The 21,245-nt window shown below is 41.2% G+C and overlaps 1 protein-coding gene and 1 long non-coding RNA gene across 3 annotated transcripts in view; one reads left to right on the forward strand and one right to left on the reverse strand.

Annotated features, from left to right (window-relative positions):
* Positions 1-21,245, forward strand: part of ANK2 (ankyrin 2) — a 749,119-nt gene that overhangs the window by 233,039 nt on the left and 494,835 nt on the right. The window lies entirely within an intron of this gene.
* The window catches only part of LOC143974931 (uncharacterized), a 57,334-nt gene continuing 55,207 nt past the window's right edge, over positions 19,119-21,245 (reverse strand). The window contains exon 7 of the long non-coding RNA XR_013272299.1: positions 19,119-19,525. This is a non-coding gene — a long non-coding RNA (uncharacterized LOC143974931). The remainder of the gene's footprint in view (positions 19,526-21,245) is intronic.

Raw genomic sequence — 21,245 nt, forward strand, 5'->3', positions numbered from 1 at the left:
CACATAGGGAAGTCCATGATCATATGAAAAAAAGTCCAATTAGAATGGGTGAAGACCTCCGTGATGTAACTGGTGCAGAAATGATTAGACCGCTTCAAGGGAGATAGGGGTCTTGCTAATCAGATATACCCAAGTAAATCGGCTTGTCTGTAGACATTAGAAAAATAGGTAAATACTCTTACCAACTGTGTTGGACTCACACGGTCTTATGACGGTTGAGTCTAGAAGGCTTGGGGTCCTAACCTAGGACCAAAGAGTGGATCGGTGAGGGTCAGTCGGAATGGTAAGGAAACTCCAAACAGCTGTAGGCCATACGGTGTATCTCACGGATGGAACATCAAGGTAGTTTCTTATCCAGCTCAGACGTGACACGATCAGCACAGGTGACCCCAAAAATGGGGTGGAAGATGTTGTGGGTTTTAAGCCAGAAAAAGAAAAAGAAAAAGAAAGCTCCACATGGTGCGGGTCAGACGGTCTTAACCGGCAAATTTATTTAAAAGTCAAATAATAAAGTAAAAAATTATGACTTAGTGATCACATAAAGGCTGAATAAAAAATAGAAATAAAAGCAATGTGGGGTGCCAACAGCTAGCTTTTTCTGGCTTAAAACCCACAACATCTTCCACCCCATTTTTGGGGTCACCTGTGCTGATCGTGTCACGTCTGAACTGGATAAGAAACTACCTTGATGTTCCATCCGTGAGATACACCGTATGGCCTACAGCTGTTTGGAGTTTCCTTACCATTCCGACTGACCCTCACCGATCCACTCTTTGGTCCTAGGTTAGGACCCCAAGCCTTCTAGACTCAACCGTCATAAGACCGTGTGAGTCCAACACAGTTGGTAAGAGTATTTACCTATTTTTCTAATGTCTACAGACAAGCCGATTTACTTGGGTATATCTGATTAGCAAGACCCCTATCTCCCTTGAAGCGGTCTAATCATTTCTGCACCAGTTACATCACGGAGGTCTTCACCCATTCTAATTGGACTTTTTTTCTTATGATCATGGACTTCCCTATGTGACCATTTTTTTCTATATATACAATTTTTCGTTTATGTGCGTGTTTATCACATTCACTATTGTAGAAGCGCTACACTATTTTTACCCCAAGGGCTAACACTGCATAAGACTTTTGGCAGCCAAGCAGAACTGAAACTAGACCAAGTATGTTTCATGTTGGATGTTTGTCTCAAAACCAGCTTTTTCAAATACATATGGTACATACACAAAAATGGTGATGCCAATTGTCCTCCCTCTTTCAAATGTGCACCTCACTGTCCTCAAAAGAATGTTCCATTTATAGAATGTCCAGACCTGCAGAGGTGACCCATCTGCGTTAGGGCTCATTCAGACAGGCTCTATTACTCATACTGCATGCATGAGCTGTGTTTAGGAAGCCTAGAGAAGTAGATGCAGATGCAGTAACTGTACAGACACAGCCACATGCAGTAGCCGGTGCACAGACCCAAGTGTTCTTGTAAACTATTTTCCCTTTTTTTCTGTTGTTTGCCAATGAAATGATTTATACATCATTCTGCCTTTATGTCTGCACATGTTTAATTGATGTGCTTCTTGTCTTCCCATTAGTGTTCGTATGGCTCATGTCATAGCTGGTCACATGTGGATCATGATTTAAATAGAGGTTAAGATGGCATCGTCTTCAGCTGTAAAGGATAAGAGGGTTTAGTTCCACTTTAACAATTTTGCATTTTAGAACTCTATCTATCTATCCATCTATCTATCTATACTACAGCAGGACCTTTTAAAGTATTCAGTTATTTTAAAATCAAGGGTTGGCTTGGAAAACAGCATTTATACACAATTAGACCATATGTCACGTTGTACTGGAGATAACGTGATGCACTCCAGGGAATACTTGGTAATCCTGGCTTTTAAAGAGCAGGGCAAATGTTAATAAACTCAACAAACACTGGGACATTGCCATCCATTGTCTTATTGTATCTGAATCTTTCATGGGCTAACCCCATTACAACCTGAATATACAAATACAGTATATATATATATATATATTCAGACCGAAAAATAGGTATAAAATGGATGAAAAAGTTATTATTTCTACATCACTACATGTAAGGTAAATAACTGAATATATTTTTGGTGGATTTAATCCCAAATTTGTCTCTGTCTAGCTATCCTTCCAATCATCACTCTATTACCTATATTTCACGTAAACAAAATTCATTTTACTATCTACCTCTTTTTTACAAACCATTTCGTAGTAAAATTGTGGTATTTGCACATTTGAATAGATTTTTAACCAGTTGCCGACCTGGCTATAGCCAAATGACAGCTACAGCGTGGTCGGCTAGTTCTGGGAGGGCATACAACATCTTCCCAAACTTGCGTTTCCCACAAGCCCCCTGGGGCACGCACCCGGAAGTGTTTGTGATTGGAGTAAAGGGCCAATGACAGCGGCCCTTTACTATGTGATTGCTACATCCAATGACGGATCGATCACTTGTCAACAAATGGTGCATGTCTGGTTCAGCTATCTTCTCTCCTCACACTGATCGGTACAGCTTGTGAGGAGAGGAGAGAGACAGTGCAGCAGCGCAAGTGGGCTACATATGAAGTGCCCACAGTGCTGATTTGTGCCCATTCATGCCTCATCCGTGCCTCATGCATGTCTCATCTATGGCCATTCATGCCTCATCCGTGCCCATCCATGCCACATCCGTACCTCATCCATGCCACATCAGTGCTTGTTTGTGCCCATCTATGCCTCATCCATGCCACTTCAATGCTCATCTGTGCCTCATCAGTGCTCATCCTTGCCACATAAGTGCTCATCCGTGCCTCATCCATGCCACATCCGTGCTAATCCATGCCACATCCATACCACATCTGTGCTCATCTGTGCCTCATCCATGCCACATCAGTGCTCATCCGTGCCTCATCCATGCCACATCAGTGCTCATGCGTGCCACATCCATGCCACATCAGTGCTCATCCGTACTTCATCCATGCCACATCAGTGCTCATCCATGCCGCATCTGTGCTCATCCATGCCACATCCATGCCACATCAGTGCTCTTCTGTGCCTCATTCATGCAACATTAGTTCTTATTCATCCCACATCAGTGCTCATCCATGCTGCATCCATGCCACATCAGTGCTCACCCGTACAACATCAGTGAATATCCATGCCTCATCCATGCCATATCAGTGCTCATTCATGCCTCATCCATGTCACATCAGTGCTCATCTGTGCCACATTCATGCCACATTATTGCTAATCCGTGCCTTATCCATGCCACATCAGTGCTCATCCGTGCCTTATCCATGCCACATCAGTGCTCATCCATGCCTCATCCATGCCACATCAGTGCTCATCCATCCCCCATCTATGGCTCATCAGTGCTCATCCGTGCCACATCACTGGTCATCCATGTCACATCCATGCCACTACAGTGCCCATCAGTGCCACTACAGTGCCAATACAGTGCTCATCAGTGCCCTACAGTGTCTCACAAAAGTGTAATATGTAGTCAGGAAATTAGATGTGTAATTTATGTCCCTAGAACACCTGATGGTGCTTCCTGCATGTTGGGCTTTGTAAAAGTCTTACACATGTGGTATCACCAAACTCAGGAGGAGTAGCAGAATGTATTTGGGGTGTAATTTTTGCTATGTACATGCTATGTGTTTGAAATACCTTATAAATTGACAACTTTGTGTAAAAAAAAAGAGTTTTCATTTTCTTTCCACATTTTCCTTCCTGTACCACTTCCTCCTTCTGACTTCTGGCCGCCTAGGCGGCTCCTCCTCTCCCCCTAGGCAGCCCCTCCCTCCCGGCAATCTTCTTGGACATGTCACAGGTCCCAGAAGATTGCCTGGCCATTGACGGAATGCAGCACACACTTACAATCTCGGCGCCGCATAGAGGAGGGGGAGAGAACGGAGGCTTCGGGCGGCCACATCGCTGGACCATGGGACAGGTGAGTGGCTGTTTATTAAAAGTCAGAAGCTATACTTTTTGTAGCTGCTGACTTTTAATAAACTCAACAACCAGTGGAACTCTGCTTTAAATGTGTAATTTATGTCCCTAGAACACCTGACGGTGCTCCCTGCATGTTGAGCTTCTGAATGTGCTTAGGCTATGAAAAAGTCTCACATGTGGTATCACCCTACTCAGGAGTAGCAGAATGCAAGTATGCATATGCCATGTGAGAGAAATAAAGTGTTAATACGACAATTTTGTGAAAAGAAAAAGAGAAAAGACAAAAAAAATCTTCATTTTTCAAAGAATTGTGGGAAAAAATTACAACTTCAAAAAACTCTCCATGCCTCTTACTAAATACCTTGGGATGCCTACTTTCCAAAAAGGGGCCATTTGGGGGGCAATTGACTGAGTAATTGTCATTAAAAATATAAGAGCACTGAAAGCTTAAAATTGTCCTGGTAAGGAAGGGGGTATAAGTGCCCAGTGGACAAGAGGTTAAAGACGCAGAGCAACAATATTTATTGGTACATATTACTGATTGATCTGCTGAAAGTAGAATGTAGATTGCACATTATCATTGATGAACAAAATACATAATTTTGCATTTACAAAAAAGTTTTAATATTGGAAAATACAGTCATGCATTTTGTTATCTGATTTATAAACAGAAATATGTGTTATTCAATAAATATTCAACAATAATACCATACATCATGCAGTATGTCATCAATGTGATTTCATATTTAAATGTATTCAGTGTGAATGCCATGGCAGATATTAATGACCCTTTAGTAATTTGTTGCAGTTCGGTCAATATAAGTGCACTTCTAGTGACCTTTACTTGGTGGTAATACCGCTTAATAAAGCATTTAGGGCAACTCAGTCAAATGGACTTTGTGTCAGTGGTTATGTATAGCCTGTAATAGCCTCTCACAGTTCAGCTTGTATTATTTGTGAGGTTTTTTTATTATGCATACCCCAGCTGCTCATGTTCAATTGCAACATATGTCTTTTATTGCTGCAATCTGTTATGTCTAACCATATCAGAAGGTAATTTAACCAGTTCTCTGATCTCTTGTCTCTTTATTAATTCAGAATTAAGACTAGCATTACCTAACCTTAAATTACTGTGGGTAAATGTTATCCATCTAGTTTGCATAGGACTCCTGAGTGTGTCTGTATTTGTCTACAAAGCTTCTATAGGAATATCTTAGTTGTGCATGCAGTATGTCAAATGATGGTGAACTGCTTACACACTATGGGACTTATTCTTGTACACAATACTGAAAGCTGAAATGTAGTACAGGCATACCCCACTTTTAAGTACACAATGGGGTTTATTTACTAAAGCTGCAAAGTGCAAAATCAGGCTCACTTCTGCATGGAAACCAATGACCTTCCAGGTTTTATTACCAACGCTTAATTAAACAAGCTGAGGTTAGAAGCTCATTGGTTTCTATGCAGAAGTGAGCCTGATTTTGCACTTTCCAATTTTAGTAAATAAACCCCATTGTGTACTTAAAAGTGGGGTATGCCTGTACAATCTTTTTCTTGGAGTACAGCACCAAGCACATTACACATTGTGTAATGATGTGTATCCCATCACCTGCAGGCTGTTTCTTCAGATAAAAAAATCTTCCTGCAGTATCTCCTTCCAAACTGCCAAATAATGCAGGAGGGGCTGTGAATGTTAAAGTGGTTGTAAACCCATTACAACCACTTTAACCTATAGGTAAGCCTAGATTAAGGCTTACCTGTAGGTGCAAGAAATATCTCCCAAACCTAAAAGTTTTAGGAGATATTTGCAGAAATAGCAGCACTGATGTATACGGCACATGTGCCGTAGACATCGGGCGCAGGTGCACTGAGCATGCCGTGTGATCATGCCATTAGTGGCGGAACCAGGGCACATGCACAGGAGTGACGTCATCGTGGCTCCAGCCAGTCACAGCTCCAGAACCGTGATACCCGGGAGTCACTCTGGGATAGATGGCGGTGTTGGAGGAGGTGAACGAGGGCTGATGCGGGGGCTTCGATCTTAGGTAACTAATTCATAATGAGCTAGTAGGCTATGCATACTAGCTCATTATGCCTTTGTCTTGCAGGGTGTATTTATTATTTTTTGTCAGAGGCTTTACTTCCTCTTTAACAGCAGCTGATGCTACAGAGAAAAGTTGTGTCACCCATCTACCCATTTTGCTCTTTGCCAATGCAAAATGCTTGTATTACTACACTCCCACTATGCATTGTGTTGTGTGAATGGGCTGTGGAGAGTCTCTCATTCATCTGCTACTCCTACATTCACAGAATGTGATGCAGAGTAGCAATATGGGTTTTGTAAATGGTAAAGGCAGAAGGAGTAGGCAGGAGGCACAACTTTTCTCAGTAGCAGAAAAGACAGCCACTCCAGGCCCTACCTGGAGACTATGAAGAAGAAATTGCAGAGAATATTTTTTACTAGAAGCAGCTGCAAGGATAAGGTTCTCTAGAATCTCAGAAATTAAAGCTTGATGTAAAGCCTTTGTCTAGTGTAGTGGATGGTCACCACTAGTTACTAACATCCACCAAATCACCCTGCTGCCAGACCCCCATCTATCACCTCTGAGACAATAAGCAGTCATTTGCATAGTTTTGTTGCGTTTATTTCGGGATACAACTTGGCTGGGGTAAAGGAAGATATGAGATGCCCATAGCACTTATTGATTAGCCTTGAAAAATTATGCACTTCTAACATTCACAATCTATTTCCCTTGCATATCTCCAACGTCGACTATTGCTCCTCTTCCTCTGCACTCATTCCTGCAGATTATCACTCCTCTTGTACAAAACCTCTTCTGCAAAATGGTTAGATTCCTGTTGCTTCACTTCCAGTAATACAAAAAGGGATCACTCTGAATAACCCCAGTTTGCTGGCTGTAATTGAATGGTGTTGCTTCAGCAAATCAATAAGCCAGAGGCATGCAATACCTCTCCCTCAGTGAATTGGTAGCCACACAGTCTTTTGGAAGTTATTACCGGAGTGCTTTGCCAGGCCAGAGATACTCGGTGCCTCTCGCCGACGGCCTTGCACACGGTAATAGGCTGACTACTGTTCCCAGCCAGTCCACAACTGCAAACGCTGCATTCCCCAACCACAGCATTCTGCACTACTCTGAACAATTCTCCTTCTGCTTCTTTCACACTGACCTTCTCCTGTGTGCAAGTTCTGTGTTCCCCAGTCACAGAACTTTGTTCTACTCTCCTCAGTTCTACTGTTTATTCTCTTTCACCGATCTTCTCCTGTGTACAAGTCCTGTGTTCCCTGGTCACAGCAGCTTAACACCAACACCATGATCAAGATCTTTATCAAGGAATACATCCTAGTGGCTCCTCCATCCCTCCTCCGTGCTTGGTGCCCCCGCACGCGGTGATGCCCTGCGATAGCTACCTATAACTCCATTCTCCTCTTCTCCTGCACCATCAGAACCCCTGGGCAGCATGTGACCCCAGAGCACAGGTGGTCACACCCACAATACTCCCAATCTCAAATCAAAACAAACAGGCCTAAACCCAAAGCACAGGCCTGTCTAAATTTGCCTACACTGACACCCTAGACCCAGAAAAATCCTATTCTAGCACCTACCTAAAGGTAGAGGTTACTACACTAGTATCCAGGGGACTCCACAGACCTATAGATTTGATTTGATTTGAAAACTAAAATTGATATGTGCAGACATCAGAAGTTGCCTGAAATGAGCAGTTGTCACCTTGTAAATGTTTTATGCAATTGCAGGTTTACTTTATTCAATCAGGTAGGTCCATAAGCGAGCCATAGATGAATCTTGGATCGACTTGGGAATGAACAGTCTACCTATATATGGATTGAAATTCAGATGGTCCCTGCTGAACTGGCTGAATTTTGATCCATGCATGGCTATCTTTAAACAAATTAGTTGTTGGTAGATTTCTGGAGATTGTACTTTAGGTTGTAAAGTGTTTTAAGCATTAAGTTCAACATAGACATCCAAGGACACTGAGATGCTGAGGTACAATCAAACAGTCTGCAAAGGTCTTTAGAGTTCTTGTTAAACCTATGCTAGGGAGGTGGGGCTCTAAAGTCCCATACACATGGGCCGAATGTCGAGTGGCATTGATCTGTTCCATAGAAAACAGCCAACATTTGTCCCATGTCCGATCAGCTCCTGATCAATGGCTTAGATCACTGACCAGAGTGCTTTGGTGGGGGGAGGGGACGTGGGTCGCCCCAGAGGGTGGGGGCTACCCCCTGTCAGAACACAATAAAACAGCAGGGGAGTCGCTGTACTAACATCAGTTTGCTCTGACATGAGCTGTGTTTTTTTTTTTTGCGTTCAGCCCTCAGTACCAGGCTTTAGGCTGCAGACAGTCCAGGGATATCTTGTGGGAAACAATAGTGATTAGCTAGGTGCTGTCCAATCACTTTTATTTTTCTGAGGGTTGTTAGCTGCTACTTTTGAAGAAGCCTAATTTGATGACAATCATCTTATGTCTTTGGGCACCTTACAGCTGGCCATTCTCCAACCGAATTTCATTTGACAATTTTTATTTAACTTTCTAATGGTTGTGGGGTCAAATATAATTTTTGACCATAGTGGCAAGAAAATTTGAACGAAAGGCATCTGTGAATGTGTTTTTTGCTCATATTGTAATGTGCATGTTCTACTGATGAAAGAACCCAGTTTAATATGTCAATTCAGACAGAAGATATGGGCAAAATTTTAAGGGCTTTCAATCAAAATTAGTTGACTCAATGGTGGCAAGATCGAATACTCTGTCAAATTATGTTTCTAAATTTCTATATGAGCGTTCAAACAAATTTCTATTTTTTCTCACAAATTTTAATAACTTCAGCTTATACAGTACAGGTAAATGTGTAGATTCATGAATTGATAAAAAACACAACCAAATAAAAATAGTGCTACATATAAACTAGTGTGTAATTATGATCCAAAATCACCAAATAACAGTCCTTCATACAAATGCCCATGAATAAGGTTGTGATACAATCCACCTATCGTGACCAAGTCAACATATATAGTTCAGTATGGTGAGAACAGATTGGGTGATAGCAGACACCTCCCCCAATCCCTTTATGGGTACACGCTCACCTTACCAACTGACCCTCATTACAAAGGTCTTATTGCCTTTTTAAGGCACAATAAGATCTTTCTAATGAGGAACCGTTTTCATGGACATCTGTATGTTGGAGTGATTTTTCAGTTTTGTGCTTGCAGCTTTAGTTTAAAAGAGAAGTACAGCCAAAGTGCTGTTCGTCTGCACTCCTGTGACCTATTTTCAGCCAATAGCAGGTTAAAGCCCATCATAGAGGCAGTCACGGTTGGGGAAAGATCATGACCACATGGTCGGGATCTATCTGGTTCAGCCTCTCAGCTGTACCGCTGGGAGACTGAGCCAGCCGCTCCCTCCCCTCACTAGCCCAGCACTCCAATGAGCACTGGAGGGGCGGAGGGGAGAGCTGCTGACTGACAGTCACCACACTCTGCGCAGAGCTGCAGGGAGAACTAAATGATCGGAGGTGTTTGATCACTCAATTCTTAGCCTTAGAGCCGGTAGGGGACATATGCAGTATCGGATTGATGCTGCATCCACATAGGTTATTATGATTTAAGAAAAAAAAATCCAAACTTCTCTTTTAATTTACAACTGGTATGCAGAGTGACATTTCTCAGTACAGGTAAATGTCTACCGTTTTCCTGAAGTGGTGAGTTGTGTTGTGGATGGTTGTGTCTGTATTTGGCATAAAGTTAATATGTATGGTAAATGTAACAACAACTTTTCATGAAATTGCAGTATTCTTTCACTGCTGCAGGAAACTCACCAAGATGGTACCCAATACTTTGTAAATCAGCAGGATAGTGCATTCAGTGTATATAAACTACTATTGGCTTATTGAGGGACAAAGGTGGCAATGAGCAAAGTGCCGTTACCAATAGCAACCAATTAGAATCCATTAGTTCTCTAGCTGAAATATAACTGTTGTGATTGGTGCTCACTGCCTTATGAAAAGGAAAGGACCATTAGGGAGATCTATAGTCATAGAATAAGTTTTTAATTTATATCATAATTTTTGTAATAACAATTCAGAGAATAGTTATTTTTAGCAACCCAATATAAGCTTACTTGAAAAATCTCCCTTATTTTGTCTGTTCTGCTTGTCTGCTGGTCATCTCTTTCCCCAAGTTCCTCCATTCCCTTTTCAGCTTCTCCTCTTCTGTTTGCTTTCAATTTCTAATGGCTACATATCACATGGTACCTGTACTGACTTCATACAGTGATAACTGTACTGACTCCGCCTCCTGGAACTCCTCCTCTCAGCACCTCTGAAATTCAGAAGGCAGGCTCTGTACAATGTGTGGCACAGCATTGCCCACTCACAGGGCATAGTGACTACATGTCACAGAATTCAAGAAAGTAACTTTGCAGGGATCTTCACAAAGTAAGTTTACAAACCCCAAGATTGTTTAGATTAAAAGGCAAGAAATGGTTGGAACAAAGTATGGAAATTAATGTAATGATTTTACATTGTACAAAAGTTTTATTATTACATCTCTACACTTACAGTTTGGCTTTTGACATTGCTAGTTGTGGAGCTCAACAGAAGGTGCCTTTGTCATATGTTTGATTTTATGAGGATTTAAGGATAATGCAGCTCCACGTAAATGTTACTTCCATTTTTTTTTTTTTTAGTTTTCTGAGAAAAAAATGTCAAAATGAAAATCCAGTATTTTAACTTTCTCCAACATTCCCATTATGGTTATTATTATTAACTATAAGGTATTGAAGGTCTGCTCACAAAATATTTAGCATAGTCTGTGTGTCCCAACATTCAATCAATTGCCAATGGACTGGCTCCCCTAAAATTTTACATAAATATGTGTATGGTAGATTTTTCTTTTTTTTTTTTTTTCTTTTTTTTAAGACATAGTATGTAAAACAAATCTGAAAGTTAATTTGACCCTTTATGCAAACATATTAATTTATTATTATCTGCATCTGCTGGGTTTTATTTTCAGCTTCTTCCTTAAACACACAACTGATGAGACGAGATTCTGTTTTAACATAATTTGTCCATCTTTCAAAAGGTTTAGATGGGTATATTTGTTGGTAGGACCCTAGCTGTGTGCACCTGGTATGTAAATTCAAATGCTATTATTTTATTCTCCAGGAGATGTGTGGCCTTCAATTATTTTGGTGGTGATTGCTTCAAATTATACTTGTGACATTACATGAAAGTGACTACAAGAGATTGTAGATAAGTGATGTTTCCCCTGTGTTTAATTGTGGTTAATAAATATTTATTTGTATGGTAAAAGATTTGTTATAAATATTTTGATGAAGATAATTCAAAATGTGCACATTTAAATTCACGTTAGACAATTTTAAACAAAGCAAAATCAGAGCTATTCACTTCATTATTATGGAAATAGGGTGAATGCTTTCTACCAGATTTTCAGATTATGTTTAGTTCAGTGATTGGGTGAATTCAAAATCATTACATATTATTTAGAAAGGGGAACAAAGGACATTTAGTGGTGTCCATAGCAGCCAGTTGCATGCCTTCTTTCATATTTTACTATGCACCAGATGAAAATTGAATCTGCTTGGTTGCTATGGACAGCACCTGTAAAGCTGAACTCCAGGGATTTAGACACTGTGTAATATGTGCTGGCATACTATGAGTGAAGTCCAATGAGGTGTATGCCACCTCCTGGACTTATTTGTTTATTTTATTTATAACAGGTTCCTATATAGCGCTGTTAATTTACACAGTGCTTTACACATACATATATATATTGTGAATTCACATCAGTCCCTTCCCTCCAGGAGCTTACAATCTAAGGTTCCTAACTCACATTCATATACTAGGGCCAATTTAGACAGAAGTTAATTAAGTCAGGCTTAAGGGGAACATGCAAACTCTGTGTAGGTAGGGCTATGGCTAGGATTCAACCCAGATGGAAGTGCTAACCACTTAGCCACTGTGCTGTACACTGTTTACATCTGATAGCTATCCTCCTTGAGCTCCATAAAACTATCACTAAACTTGGGGCTCTGACAGGAGACACATTGTCTTCTCACACACAGCATCTGTACCTGCCCCTTTCCCCCGCTGCCCATTCATAGAAGCCTTTGTATTTTTTTAATGGGTTCACATAATAAAAAAGCACACTGTGATTGGGAGGAGGGTAGAGGCAGACACAGCAGCAGTATGCATCTTTGCAGCCTCAGAAGCTGAAGCCTAGAGGGTCCAGCGTTGGAGCGCTGGAAGGGTAGCAATGGCTCCCTCCCAGCAATCCATAAAACATTCATATGTAAACTAAATCGTTAAGTTCGGGCGGTGGCATTTACCTTGTTGGACTTAAATTGTAGTATTCCCGAACATTTTTACAAATTGGCTAAATTCCTAGAATTCAGCTTTAACGTTGCTCTGTAAAAGGTTTCATGAAGGAACTTTGTAGACATGCATTGTAATGGGAAGTTTCCTTTGTTGTTCTTACATGAGTGGTGGTGGAAAATGTTGTGATATGTCTGTGAGATATGTTCTGATTTCCATACAGAGCTGGAATTTGCTTTTTTTTGTTGCATAGATAGAAATCAATGATGGGAACAGAGTGATAATTGAAAAGGTTAAGGGTCATTTCTCAGTTAACTGTGAAACTGTTGGCAACATTCTAGGAATTTAGCGCTGGAAAGATTTCTTAGCATACCACACTAGGATTTTTGGAGGAGCTTTCTTGGTTTAGATTTGTTGTATCCAGTGCCAACATTCTTGCACTCTTGGGTTTAAGGTTGGGTCTTGGGTTTAAGGTTTAAGGCGTCACTGTTATCTGTTGAATGTGTTCTCCAGTTAATCCCACAGAGAATCACTTACCATAGATCATCAATGAGAAGTGCCATCTGTACATACAAGAATACAGGCACTGTTAAAAAAGCACATAAGAGAGACACTTGTAGGCAAGATCCACGGTTTTAGGCCTCATATTAGCTTGTGCGGTGCTATAGTGAGGATTTGTTCAAAGTTTTAAGTATGCATAATATACTGTATGTGTACAAAGTGTAATATAGGGGGTCCCGATATCACCAGCCAGCCACTTGTAAAAGCAAACACAGTTTTTGTTGTTCTTCAGTAAAAGCAAAGGTAAACAGTCCGAATTCTGGCATAATTGAAAATGACGTGATGGCTCACCGCCAGTATGCAAATCCTACACCAGGTTTTAGGGTTCCCTCCTGTTTCGTTGTGTTGCAAGATTGCAGAAGCTGGGCAAACACTGCCTCAGTCACCAGACAGACCACACTGTCCCACAGCTGTGATCTGTCCAAAACTCTTCCTCACCGACAGCGACCTTTCTGACATCAACACCGGCCTTTCAAGCCTTCCGTGCAGGCGGGCTAACTCATTCTGGACCAAGTCCTTGAAAACAGGGTTTGGAGGTTCTTTCCCACCCAAAGGTCTCCAAACCTCGGAATTCCGGGTCCCGTAGGAGGACTTACCAATCCAGAGAGTATTGAAAATCTCTCCTCTGCTCTCCAAATGGACTACCCTGGAACCTCTCACCCCTGAGTATGCAAAATGTCTCTTGAACTCTCGCTTAACCACCTCCCAGTTGCTGTATAGACAAATGACGGCGGCAGGGTGGCTCTTTCGTTCTGGGACAACGTCACATGATGTTGTCCCACTCTCATCGCATCCCCAGTCTCGGTTAAGAGCCGATGACGGGGCTCTTTACCCATGGGATCCGCTGTGTCCAAACACAGCTGATCACATGTAAACAAGGAAATGCTGTTTTTTGGCTTTACTCCCCTCACACTGATAGCATGAGAGGAGAGGAGAGCCGATCAGTAGCATTTTATCACAGGGGAGAGCTGTGCAGATAATCAGGGCTTTGATCATCAGTGCAGCCCCAACAGTGCCCAGCAGTGCTGCCTTTCATTGCCCATCAGTGCCTGCTCATCAATGCTGCCAATCATGCCCATCAATGCTGTCTATCAGTGCCCATCACTCAGTGCCACCTATCAGTGCCACCTCATCAGTGCCCTTCAGTGATGCCTCATCAGTGCCTATCAGTGCAGCCTCATCAGTGAAGGAGAAAAATTCATTAATTACAACATTTTCTAAAAACAATTGTCAGTTTTTTTTTTAATTTTTTGAGCAAAATATAAAAAACCCAGTGGTGATTAAGTTCCACTAAAAGAAAGCTCTTTCTGTCTACATTAAAAAAAAAAATTATTTGGATACAGTGTTGCATGACCACGCAAATGTCATTCAAAATGCGACAACGCTAAAAGCTGAAAATTGGCCTGGTCAGGAAGGGGTAAAAGTGCCCAGTATTGAAGTTGTTAAAGGGACCACAACCCAAATAGTGGGAAAATATATCTTCCTTCCAGGATCCAACCGTTAAATTCATTACAAGAAGAAAAAAAATAAGCTGACAAATGCATTGTTGGACTGCAGTTTTCTGCACATCTCCGGCGGGCTTCCAGTAAAATGTAATTAACAATATAAGACATTTGTGTTTTGCTGCACAGAGAATTATTCAGGTATACTGTAGAACGGTTTCTGTTTTTTTCATCCAGTGTGCAAGATTCCCAATACACAGAATGTAATGCTTATAGCAGGCTACCTACTGTAGTTGAAAGAGATAACTAATTTAATGTGCTCCTGAATATGTGTCTTTCACTGTTATGATTTTTATAATGAGTCCCATAGCTCCAGCAGTATAATAAGCATAAAGAGTGTGTTTTCAGGGCACAGGCATGTGTGTACCTATTTCTTTTGCTGGATGCTGGATGCATCCTTTTGCAGGGTTAAATGAGGTCTGGTAGGCTACCGTATTTTACAGAAAGACAAATGCCATGAAACCCTGTTCCACCAGTTCAGTGACCACATACTGCAGGTCTCTTTATAACCAAGAGTATTAATGAGCATGACTGGATTCCACTGTGCTACCACATTCAAGGCAATACAGACAGAGATTTCTTCGTTCAATGCTTCATATCTCACCTTTGGCAAGGAAACTCATAGTTGCTTGTCACCTTCTATTTCATGACACAAAGATAAAAAAAAGGTCTATATGGACATCATGATCTCTTTAGTAATAGCTCTGTCATGTTATTATTTTTGGAAAAAATCCACCTGGATTGGAGGTTATATTCTGTGTGCTTTATATGCAGATTGACTTTTCGACTGTTCCAGCAGAGATGGTATTTAATTTCCCGAATCAGACGTTTTTTAATTCTCCCAGAATCCACTGCACTCCTTTTCCCTATTATTCTATTGCTGTATTTAGCCACAAATGCCCAGAGTTGTCCAGAAGAGTGAAACAAAAAGTTACTACAATTTGTGAATTTTCAAGGCTAGGTGCTTTCCTCGCTATGCTGCTTGCCATGGTACTGGCTCACAAGTAGCCATAGATGATTTGATTTTCTTTCCTACCACCATGGGTGGTAGGAAGAAAATTACATCGACATGTTGAAATTCATGAGATTTAAGTAACTGGGTATACATATAGTTTAGGCTGGACATAGTTTGGAGCTTCTGGCATGGGCTAGATGATTAAGAACTGATTTCCTTGCTTCCCCTGGCATGAGGACCCCTCTTGAGAGATCTTTTGGAACCTAGGCCAGGCAGAAAACTGCCCTTTTGGAGAACAGACCTTACAAATGGAAAGTACTGGTACTTTTGCTGATTGGTACCTCCTCTTGGTATCTGGCTGAGTTAATGAGGGTTTAGCATTTTGTTCGGTATTGATCGATCCCTTTGATGAATGATGTTTAGCCTATCTGAACACCTGGCTCTTCATCTATTTCCTCTGGCTTTTTCCCAGCTCCTTTGTGTTCGTTTGCCTGTTTTGCAGATTTTCAATGCATGTGTAATCTATGCCCTAAGCTATAATGGCATGCACAAGATAACATCTCTTTGCAGTGTATGAAAGACTTGATGCTACAAAATAAAGTCAAGACACAAAAAAATAGCTAAATACTGAGCTAGCTAAAAAGCTACTTGAGGAGATACTTACATCTATTATTTATAGACGTCCAAAAAAGCACCATACCAAGTAAACATGTATAGTCATTTACTTATCCCTTATAGACTTTTCTGTCTAAAAGCCAGGCTACTGCTGGCATTTATTATATTATAATTATGGCTGTAACAATTTTACAAAAGTAAGGCCTTTGGCATTTTCTTTATTGTCATTGTGATATTGCCGGAATATTTTATTTTTATAAACACAAGTAACAAAAAAATGTAACAGCACATATTTAAACTTGCATATAATCCTCATGTGTCAAAAAATGTACTGAGAGCTGTCCACAACCACCAGTCTGATGCATGTTTTCACACTCTAGCTGTCTCTCTGGGGCAGATTTAACTCTGATTGGTGACTGGGTGGAAATAAATACAGCTCCTGTTTGATATGTGAGACCCGTTCCTAAAGAAAATTTATATCATTAAACCTATCAAGTGGAAACAGTGAACATTTCTGCACTTCTCTTTAGATAGCTCCTGGAGTTTTTGAGGAGTCACAAAACATGGTAGTGGTCTCATATATAATTTTGGTGCTGACCAATCATAATCCGTCTGGTCTGTCCTCGGTGCGTGACAGAGATGAACAGGGTTTCAAATCTGTGGACTGCTGGAGCAGCTGCAGGGTTGCTGACAGCTTGGCAACCCTGGAGGTAATTCCAGCGGGGACCATGGAGGTGGGGAGGGCATGCAATGTTCATTCTCCTTTATATTTTTTCTCTAAAGGTGAATGTCACTGGCTTGGGGCTGCAGGAGAACCAGTGTTTTAAGCATAGTACTCATGGGCCGAACTGGAGACATTCGGCCTGTGTGTACGTCAGCCGGTCCGACAGAAGGGGCAAGACTAAAAAAGGTCTGCCTACTGGCTCCTAATCAACGGATGGCTAAGAGCGCTGATCAGGATGTTCTGGCGGGGGGCCAGCTCCCTGTCAGAACAAAATAGCTTGGCAGGGGAAGTTGCTGTACTAACATCAGATAGTTAGTACAGTGGCTCCTCCTGAACTAGTAGTGTGTACAAGGCTTTGCTGTGTTTTCAAGTTATACAGAAGGAGCTGGTCACCAATTGACTTCTGGCTTCCCATGTATAATGTGATCCCTTGGAAGCACTAGACTGTTTGAGGTGGACATTGTCTTTAATAATGTGATTAGCTCTACTGTCTGAGGTGGGGATTGTCTGTGATAATGTAATTAGCTCTTATATGGACATTTTCTGTAAAAAATTCAGTGTGTTTCTCTAATAAACGAGTTCTTCTTGTTTACTCCAAAAACTGGTGTCTAGTTTTTTGGGGTAGCTATAGTCACTTTCCTCATGTCCCAAAGCTTGGGAAGCAGCTTCTTGGTGGAGATACTCAAGTCAGGGTGACCAGAGTCCGTCACAATGAACTAAAACTTTAAGTAGAAGAAGTCAGGTTCCAGTCTGCCACCACCATCACCATCTTCTCATTGGTTCCTTAGAGAGATGGGTTGCCTCAGTATCCAAGAGCCAGGGGGTGTAGCAGAGCTCATCCTTCTCCATTGTTGATTGAGATTCACAATGTTGTCCATTGAGATTTGCATAACAGAGCACTTCTATATGACAACTTTGCATTATCTGTCAGCTAGGGCTGAAACAGCTAATCAATATCATCGATTATGAAAATGGTTGTCAACTATTTCAATAATCGATTAGTTGGTCAGCTGATTAGTTGGTCTGCATACAGAATACATTATTTGTTTATATATCATAAAATACGGTGCAGCCCACATACAGCTAAGTACACCATTCATACGTGTCAGTAAGTACCTGAGAGTTTGTGAATGTGTGAGGAGCAATGCCTTGTGGGACATGTAGTCCTAGGCAGGAGAAGGAAGTGAGTGATTCTAAAGGCAGACTTTTTTTTACCTTGCTATAGGGGTACTATGAAGGCAGGAGAAGCCAGAAGCGTTTCACAGTATAAATGAACCCGTTATATCTGCTGGTTTGTATGGGGCTAATTTTCGTTTTTTCAACCCCGTCATGACAGGTGATAAATGAAAGCGTGCTGCCACTAAATAATCTTATGCTGGCCATACAAGTATTAATATTTGGACTAGAATATTCATACAAAAATTATTTGTACATTCGACGAATGTTTGAATGTCGTATGAAATTTTCACTTGCTTTTAACATTCAATTTTAAAATGAATGTCATTTCAAAGCCACATACACTGCCTGAAAATTAGTTTGATCCAAAAAAGTTTTCTATTCTCCTCCTTTGAAAGGGAACGTCGATTTTACTGCATTAACAATTATAAAATCATACACACGTTCTTAAAACAATTATTTTCGCAGGAAAAATGTGTTCGTGTATGGCCAGCATAAATGACATCAGGTGCAGGGCTTGTATCTGCCAATGACAAGGCAGTCCGTCATGCATATTATATTACGGTCCTGTCTGGAAATCTGCAAAACAGTATTTTAGGTCTTACGTTTTATTTTCTTTACATTTTTTTTTTATCTCTGAGTCTGAGGTTATGTACCAGATTCAACCTCTAATAGTATATACTGTTTATCTCTTCTGTCTGTTATTCTCAGAGTGCATTAGATTTTGTTCCACAACCATATAGCTGGTTATTTATATTTACCACTGCATATAGATATACTATATGCATATAAATTGCATATAGAAAACATTTTCTTTTTGATACACTTAGCATATTAACTAGATTATACACCACACTTTTTTTTTTTTTTTTTTTTTCGATACATCGATTAATCAAAACAATAATTGGCCAACTGATCGATTATGAAAATAATCGTTATTTGCAGCCCTACTGTCAACCACTGTTTAAGTAACTGTTCTTAAGGACCACATTGAGGTCCCTGGGATACTTGGTCTATGCCAGTGATGGCGAACCTTGGCACCCCAGATGTTTTGGAACTACATTTCCCATGATGCTCAACTACTCTACATAGTGCATGAGCATCATGGGAAATGTAGTTCCAAAACATCTGGGGTGCCAAGGTTCGCCATCACTGGTCTATGCCAAGTGCATACATATATTTCTAAGGGACATAAATGTGGCATTTCACAGAGCTGTGCTTAGTAATGACAAAAACTCCATATTCTGTCTAATCAAGGTACATTTTATGACTTGTATAAAATCTTAATGCAGACAGATGGAATTAGAACAAAAACAAAAATGAGTGAGAATGTAATTTGTCACTATAACCATGCTCTGAATGAAAAATAGCAGTGGGAAGTACTGTAAATTAATGGCACAGTTTCAACTTTTCTAAGGAAATATATTTAGCTTAAACACCCAGAAGACATTATTGATTGATGTGGTGGGGTGCAGAGGAAAGGATTAACATATTTTATTTTAAGAGCCAAGGGATTCGCCCAATTAAAATACTCCTAAGCTCTGTACATTTAGCACAGCACAGTTTTTGTGGATTCTATTGTCTTTACATCTCATTTTGTTCTTCAAAGATTAATAGTGACTTTTCTTCATAGGTGATTGTCTTCCAGTCTGGATGGACACAGTATAGAAAGAAAACAATGTGTTAAAATTAGCGATAATTTCCACCAGCAGTAAATTAGTGAAAAGTTAAATGAGTTAAAAGTGCCCAGGTCCACCCTGCCTAGCCCCTAATCTAAACTAAAAACTTGCCAACCTCAACATGAACACATCCTTGTTTACATCACCTGGGTGATAAACTTCTTCAGCACTGGCCACAACTCCCATAGACATTCTTCAGGCTATACTCCAAACGTGGAGACATCTGGAGTATGACCATTTTCAAATATATGGATTAAGCATGGCAAGCACAGAAGATGATTTAGAAGCTAAACACAGAAACATTATTGTAAATCTTTACTTGTCTCTGCTTCTCTGGAAATTCTGAAACATTCACATAAGGGTGAGGGCTGTCTTTTGTCCATGTTGAGTTTAAGCCCCCCCCATCTTCTGGTGCTAAGCCCCATCCCCTTTTACTCAACATTTATATTCTAAAGGCTCTACTGTCCATTGATATTCTAGAATTTGACTATTGCATTGCACAGGCTGGCATTGAACCATGTAGTGTGTAGGTAATCCACTAAATGGAGATGACCATCACTATTGTACATTACCTGTACAGTATATAGATTGCTCCAAAATGTTTTACAAACTGACAGCTGAAAGGAGATGTGCTTTTAAGAGACAAACTGTAATGTGAACCTGATGTCTTTGGTATATTTATTATTGGGTACTTTGCAATAATATAGTATTTTCTCTATAGATTCTTTAATGTAAAGTTTATGTTTCTTTAACCACTAGAGATACGCCCTATAGCCGAATGACGGCTACAGCGCGACCTGCTTTGCCGGGACTACGTCTATTGACGTCGTCCCATGCATGAGCGGCCTGCGCGCTCTGTGATCGGCGAGTCTATGAGACTCGCCTGATCACGGATCCGAGCAAGGGGTCGATCCCGACCCCTTACCACGTGATCAGCTGTCAGCCAATGACAGCTGATAATGTGACAAAACAGAGCCGGTAATCGGCTATTTTTCCTCCTCGCGCTGACAGCGCGAGGAGAGAAGAAAAAAGCCGATCACCGGCGGCCGTGATCGGGACATCAGTCCCGATCACGGCCAACTTATCAGTGCCCACCTGCCCCCTGCCAGTTATTAATAAAAGTGCCACCCAGCAGTGCCACCCATCAGTGCCCATAGTGCCATACATCAGTGCCCACAGTGCCATACATTAGTGCCCACAGTGCCATATATCAGTATCCACAGTGCCACCTATCAGTGCCCACAGTGCCACCTATCAGTGCCCACAATGTGCCTCAACAACAGTGCTGCACCTCAGTGCCACATATCCATGCCCATCAGTGTCATCTACCAGTGCCCATCAGTGCCCAGCAGTGCCACCTATCAGAGCCACCTATCAGTGTCACCTATCAGTGCCCATCAGTCCCATCTATCAGTGGTACCTATCAGTGCCCCTTAGTGCCACCCATCTTATCTGTGCCCATCTTTGCCCATCAGTGCCGCCTTATCTGTGCCCATCAGTACTGCCTTATCTGTGCCTATCGGTGCCACCTTATCTGTGCCTATTAGTGTCGCCTTAACTGTGCCTATCAGTGCCCACCAGTGCCGCCTATCAGTGCCCACCTGTGCCGCCTATCAGTGCCCACCAGTGCCGCCTCATCAGTGCATTTCAATGAAGGAGAAAAATGACCTGTTTGCAAAATTTTATAGCA

The sequence above is a fragment of the Lithobates pipiens genome, unplaced genomic scaffold (assembly GCF_037356315.1).
Source record: "Lithobates pipiens isolate NorthernLeopardFrog02 unplaced genomic scaffold, aLitPip1_a1.2 Scaffold_13, whole genome shotgun sequence".
Taxonomy (NCBI): domain Eukaryota; kingdom Metazoa; phylum Chordata; class Amphibia; order Anura; family Ranidae; genus Lithobates; species Lithobates pipiens.